We start from the raw sequence: 7,762 nt of genomic DNA, 5'->3' as shown, positions 1-7,762 counted from the left end.
AGTTTAACTGTTTCTAGGGATCGAACCTCAGACCATGTTTACCACAGTCCGGTGGCTTAATCGTTAGGCCATAATCCCTAGATTAATTTGTAGAGGACAAGGATATATAAATACCCCAATCCCGTTACAAAAGAATAATGAAACGAATGGGAATTGAAGGAAAAAAAGACTCAATTAATGGATAAGATAAACGTCGTTTATTTGCTGTTGAAAGGAATGAACGTTTTAGTTATAACATGTCCGCGCGTATGTAACCAATGTTCGTTGCAGGACTGGTGTTGTAGCAAGAAAAGGAAATGTGTTTTCATCTCAAGTTCGGGTCACTATCGTTTGTTCGCACGTGGGAATTGAAGTGAGTGTTGCAGTGGAAATGAGAATCCAGCGTGTAGACAAAGAAGAGGATATTAGAGTTGTCATCAGTTAGTAGTCAGCTACGCGAAGGTGTTCTTAGTGGCCAGTAGTAGATGGAGAGAGAAAGAGTGAGAATGTATATATACAGTCTTTAGCTCGTACCCCATACATAGTTGCAGGGGTGTTGACGACGCGCGAGCGTGCGCCTCTCGAAGGGGAGGCGGTTGGTTAGCCCAACCTCTCTAGCCGAGAACTAGTCCTAAAAGAGTTAGAAACAGCTTGTCTCCTTGTTTTATACTCGCTTCCGGAGTGTCTTTTGCGCATGTGTATTTCCTTAGAAAACGGAAGTGACGTCGTCCATATGTGCGTGTGTGAGTACATGTGTATACGTAAGCGTGTGTGTATATATACGTGAATGTGAGTGTATGTACGTGAACGTGAATATGTGTACATGAGCGCGTATGTTTGTGTGCACGTATGTATATGACAGCTTGAAATATGAATGTGTGTTTTGTGTGAGACTTGAAAAAGGCTCGTACAAATTATACTGTTTATTTTTATCGCTTATAAATTTAGATTTTGTTATTGTTTTTCAAGCGATAGATACGGTTAATATTGGCTCCGCCTCGGAGCTCATTTTTTTTATTTACTTAGAAAGTCGCCCTTTTTAATTTGAACGCATATATTATTGTTTTTAAAACAGTAATCTACGTACACGCGTGTTTCAAGCTCATTACCTCTCATCAGCGTAGTTTAACTGTTTCTAAGGATCGAACCTCAGACCATGTTTACCACAGTCCGGTGCCTTAACCGTTAGGCCATAATCCCTAGATTTATTATACTGTTTATTTTTATCGCTTATAAATTTAGATTTTGTTATTGTTGTTATTTTTCAAGCGATACATACGGTTAATATTGGCTCCGCCTTGGAGCTCATTTTTTTATTTACTTAGAAAGTTGTCCTTTTTAATTTGGACGTATATAAAATTTTTATTTATTTATTATTTTTAAAACAGTAATCTACTTACACGCGTGTTTCAAGGTCATTACCTCTCATCAGCGTAGTTTAACTGTTTCTAGGGATCGAACCTCAGACCAACGATCAGTGGATGAAACACGCGTGTACGTAGATTACTGTTTTAAAAATAATAAATAAATAAAAATGTTATATACGTCCAAATTAAAAAGGGCGACTTTCTAAGTAAATAAAAAAATGAGCTCCGAGGCGGAGCCAATATTAACCGTCTGTATCGCTTGAAAAATAACAATAACAAAATCTATATATATATATATATATATATACAACTGTACCCTGCCACGCGTTGCAGTGGCTCAATTTGGTGTAATGCAAAAATTTAATAAAAAGAGAAAAATGAATGTTTCTTATATTCTTAGTACAGCAATCCACTCGAAAAAGTGAAAAACAAGGCGAAAATGAAAAAAAAATGGTACTCTCGCAAAATTTGATCTGGATCCTCGGGAGTTTCACTCAATCATTCATGGTTTGGACTCGACCAACAATCAGTGGATGAAGCCGAACGTAGCAAAAATGTTGAAACGCTAAATGTTTTTTTTTTTTGTTTTCTGTTTACAAAAATGTGAGTTAGTAATTAATATTTGGCTTACTATACAAAGATTCAAAAAAGTTGTCCAAAAACAAATAAATGAAAGCAAAGGTAAGGTAAGTTACGTTTCTATCTAACTGGATAATTGTTTAGTGTTTTTATGCAATGTAAAATGTTTAATTGGCTCGAAAAACAGAAATGGTCGCAGACTCTGTTGAATACGTTAAGTTTGGGAAAGTAAGTTGAAAACTAAAAGCTATACAAGACAGTGTCTGAAACCCCACAAATATATGTTACCATGACATAGGCTGGCATAATCGGTGGGTTTCTGATAGTATTTTGTATAGTTTTTTAGTTTTAACTCACTTTCTCTAATTTAAAGTAATCAACAGTGTCCGCCACCATTCGTAGCTTTCAAATACACCAATAAACACTGTTTTTCAAGCCGACTAAACGTTACATTAAATGAAAAGGGTTCATATTACTAAACACAGATACAAAAAAGTTGTCAAAAAATAAATATATAACAAATAAATGTTATCAAAGGCAAGAAAAGTAAATGTTCTACCTAACTGGATAAGATTTTAGTGTTTTTATGTAATGTATAATTGGTTCAAAAACATTCAATGTTTATCGGTATATCTAAAAAATACAAATGGCGGCAGACTGTATCGAACACGTTAAGTTTGGGGAAATTTTGGGAAAATGAGTTTAAACTAAAAAAACTATACAAAATATTGTTAGGAACTCACTCAATATATGTTATCATGACGTAGGCTGGCATATAGTCGGTGGTTTTAAACTTTTTCTCGATATAGGTGACGACTTTTAAAAGTCCCTTTTAGTGATTACCTGGTTTGAGGATATTTGTACAACTAAACGGCAAATCTGCTCAAAAAAATCCGGTATTATTTTACTTTAAGGCCCGTTTCACGTTCGTATATAACGAAATATTTTATTGTAGATTTTGGTGTGCTAAAAACGAATCTGCAAACCGTTTCCGTAGCAAAAAGAAAGTTTTCATGATATTCATGAAATTACTTTTTCGAAAAGTGGGTGATCACTTTTCAATGTAAAATTTACTTAGAATGAGCACCCACTTTCTGGCCACCTGAGAGAGGGGCATTTTTCTGTGTGTTTCTTGGCTAAAAAGTTTTTTGTTTAATTTCTTTTGCTTGGTAATAACCCCTGAACTCTGGGACTATTTTCCATTTCACAGCCGTAGCCTTCGTTTACGCTATGCGTGAGCATAAACGAAAGCTGTTTAGCCAATAAATATGGGAAAAAATCCCCCCTCTCTCAGGTGGCTAGAAAGTGGGTGCTGATTTTAAGTTAAATTTACATGGAAAAGTGATCGCCCACCTTTCGAAAAAGTAATTTCTTCATATCATAAAAACTATTTTTTTGCAACGGAAACGGTTTGCAGATTCGTTTTTAGCACACCAAAGTCTACAAAATTTTTTTTGTTATATACGAACATGAGACGCACGGCCGTTAATGGAAAATTATATAAAAAATCCGGGGGAAAATAGTTTTCAATAAAAACAGCAAATGAATTCGATAGGAAAAAAAATGGATGCTATGTTTTTTTTTATTTTTCTGTGTGTTTCTTGGCTAAAAAGTTTTTTGTTTGATTTCTTTTGCATGGTAATAACCCCTGAACTCTGGGGCTATTTTCCATTTCACAGACGTAGCCTTTGTTTATGCTATGCGTGAGCATAAACGAAAACTGTTAAATATGCACTCGCGTCCCAAACTGCCTTGTCAAAAAACCTTTAAGCCAATAAACACGAAAATAAATGCCCCTTCCCCGGGTGGCCAGAAAGTGGGTGCTCATTTTAAGTTAAATTTACATGGAAAAGTGATCACCCACTTTTCGAAAAAAAATTTCTTCATATCATGAAAACTATTTTGGTACTCATTAGGCATTGATTTCCATGACGACCCGCAGAATTATTTAATGGTCGTTCCCTTAGTCCCCCCCTAGTCAAGGCTAACGCATGTGCACGTAACATTTTTTATTTATTTACTTACGTGGCGGAGTTATACAACCATCACTCCCATGCAAATTTCTATACTGATAGGTTTTTTGAAATTTTTTCACTGGATTATTATTGATTGAACATTAACCAGATTATGAAAAAAAATTGAAAAAAAAAAAAAAATTATTTCAGCATTTGAAAGGGGTACTCACTTTTTAGTTACCATGTTCTGGTAAATCGGTCACCCATTTTTTTTGGGGGGGGGGCTGAATACGGAAGTATCTTCGGAAGATATAAAATGGTCGCATGTTGACGAAGCAATGTATCGGGAGGCGTACGGGATGGAAAATTATTGGTAAATTTTTAGATTAGGTCCACCTCCTCAATTTTCTTTTAAATGACGACTTGTAATGGTTTTCGACTATGCTGAATACGAAAATCGCATTGAAATTTTGCAGAAATAAGTAGTTATCAAGATATAAAAAGTTATATTATGCATTGTAATCTTTGGCGGCCATCTTTTTTACACGCGTGCATTTTGTTTATGGCGCGTGCGCGCGTAAAAAGATGGCCGGCAAAGAATACAATGCATAATATAACTTTTTATATCTTGATAACTACTGATTTCTGCAAAATTTCAATGCGATTTCCGTATTCAGCATACTCGAAAACCTAGAAATGTCGTCATTTAAAGGAAAATTGTGGAAGTGGACTTAATCTAAAAAAATACCAAATTATTAAACATTTCGGTACTCATGCAGAGAGTGATCCGTGCTGAAATAATGATGTAATTATTTTAAAAGCCATTCTTAACATTGGGAGGGGAGGGTGTTTTGTACCTATTCTGTACTTTAACCTTACAATTGAATAAAAAAACATATCGTAAAACTCTAATTAACCGTGGAAATACATTAAAAAATCTGTAATTGATGTAACTGGTCGCAGACCACCAAACAATCAGCATGCCCTTCTTTTGACGCAACTCTGGCTTCAGGAAATTTCGTGGAGCTTCGTCCGCATCTAACTATTGGATTGAGCGACGCCGGTTCTCATAAAGAACCAACTTTCCATAGCAACTTTTTCATCAGTGGAGAAGCGTTCTTTTTGTTGTCATTCAATTCGTGAGGCACCCATATATTAAGCTCTTTTATCTTTCCTATCACTCTTCAGTGGTTGCAAATCGCCGTATACGTTACGTGTAATTCAGAAGCAAGTTCCGGGGGAGTTGTGCATGGATTAACTCTGATTAAGCATCTTAATTGACCGTTGTCAACATCCGAGGGCCAACACCTACACTCATCATCTTCAAGACTCTCGTCGCTTCCACAGAATTTCTTAAACCACCAGTGTGCTATACTTTCAATAGTGGTTCCTGAACCAAACTCTTTGGTGATATCGCGAGCTGTTTCAGCAGATTTTCGGCCTAGCTTGAATTGAAATAAAGAAAGTGTGTGAATTTGCTTTTTTTTTCATTTTGTATTCAACGTTTTGAAAAGAAGACATAATTGTTTTAAAACGATTATAATTGAAACGATTAGATAGAGTGAAAAAAAACCCTCTTTAAAATGATATATAAACTAGAGGTGTCATAAGAAAAACTTATTTGAAAATACATCATTTGAAATCAAAATTAAAAATTCTGCTTTGACTTTCTTTTCAACCTAATATATATATATATATATATATATATATATATATATTAATTTACTTATATATATATTTTTTTTGCCTAGTCACGTGGTAATTTGTTACAAGATAAGTGGACGAATTTTTTTTTTTGTGTATATATTAAACAGATTTATATACACACACACACACACACACACACACACACACACACACACACACACATATATATATATATATATATATATATATATATATATATAGGGGAGAACTTGAATGCCTACTAGACACTATCCTCGAGTGTCTAAGGTCTCTCTGTACAGGGGTTTGTCAGAACAATCTGGCATGAGGATACTTTTTCCATAAAAGTAAACCCTGACCAAATATTCAAAATCACATAGTATTCGCAGCCCAAATAAGATCTCCACACTACGGCTACTCCACAGCTTTTCTGAGGAATGGTGCACCTTCTCCAAGTGATATTACCTCAAGTAATAGCACGAAGTTGGATACTCCACCAGACTAGATAAATTCTTGTCCTGGAATCCAGTAAAACCAAGAGACCAACATGAAAGATATACTACAACGTATGAAAATGGTTAATTGGGGAGAGGAAAATTATGTTCTCAATTCTTTACTAACTCAGTGCTTGAGAGATAAAGAACTTAAATGGAACATTCGAATATCTATGTATCTCATATAGAGTTCAAGTGTTAGCCCCAGGTCGTGGGCCCCTTGATTTCTGAGAACTTCGACTGAAGTAAAATAAAATATATATATATATATATATATATATATATATATATATATATATATATATATATATAAAAGTTCTGATGCGCTAAATTGTCATATATCGGTGATTTTTATTTCACTCAGATTAATGTTGATCTGGCTATATATATATATATATATATATATATATATATATATATATATATATATATATATATATATATATATTTATATAAAATGGGTTAATAAATTCCAACGAAAGAAAGATGTATATTTAACAAGGGAGTAGTCACCAACAATGTGTAGTTTTTAACATTATTTTATTATTCCGTGTCTTGGTTTTTCATTGAGAATTATGTTTGGATCATTGTAATAATGTTTTTAAGTCATTGAAATCGTTTACGTACGTTTCAGACGGTCTGATGCGTCCTCGTCAGAAATTATTTTCAAATGTCGAGGACGCATCAGACCGTCTGAAACGTACGTAAACGATTTCAATGACTTAAAAACATTATTACAATGATCCAAACATAATTCTCAATGAAAAACCAAGACACGGAATAATAAAATAATGTTAAAAAATACACATTGTTGGTGACTACTCCCTTATTTAAATATATATATATATATATATATATATATATATATATATATATATAATTTAAAGGAGATTAGAACAATAGTCTAAAGAGCTGAGTGTATTTTAATGTAACAGTGAAATTACTAGTTTAATTAAAATACAGGAAATAGAAAGTGCTCGTTGTAATTTAGATATATAATAAGCTCGATAGTTAAATGTCCTAGAGCTAATTCAATATTAAGTAATGTGATTTATAATTTAAAATTTAAAAATTTAAAAAATCAAATTTTAATTAAACTGATTTTCAATTTAATTAAAATTTGATTTTTAAATTTAAAATTTTTTTTTAATTTTTAAATTTTAAATTATAAATCACATTACTTAATATATATATATATATATATATATATATATATATATATATATAATATATATATATATATATATATATATATATATATATATATATATATATATATATATATATATATATATACTAAATCGGTTTCTCCCTGCAATCAGGAAGTTCATATACAAAATAGGTTACTCCATTCCACTCAAATTACGACCTCGAAACCGGATAACGTGGCGTATCATATATATATATATATATATATATATATATATATATATATATATATATATATATATATATATACATATATATATATATATATATATATATATATATATATATATTGTTTGGAACAAAATAACAGATCTAATATCTTAGGAATGATACGCCATGTTATCTGGTTTCGAGGTCGTAATTTGAGTGGAATGGAGTAACCTATTTCGTATATGAACTTCCTGATTGCAGGGAGAAACCGATTTAGTTACCTGCACAATGGGTTGTGTTTGATTATACCTAATGTGCATCAAAAGTTGTCGCTATATTACCGACTATAAACAAATATATAGAA

The sequence above is a fragment of the Euprymna scolopes genome, chromosome 34, assembly GCF_053919585.1.
Source record: "Euprymna scolopes isolate OS-2025 chromosome 34, ASM5391958v1, whole genome shotgun sequence".
NCBI lineage: Eukaryota > Metazoa > Mollusca > Cephalopoda > Sepiida > Sepiolidae > Euprymna > Euprymna scolopes.
This window is presented reverse-complemented; position numbering follows the sequence as displayed.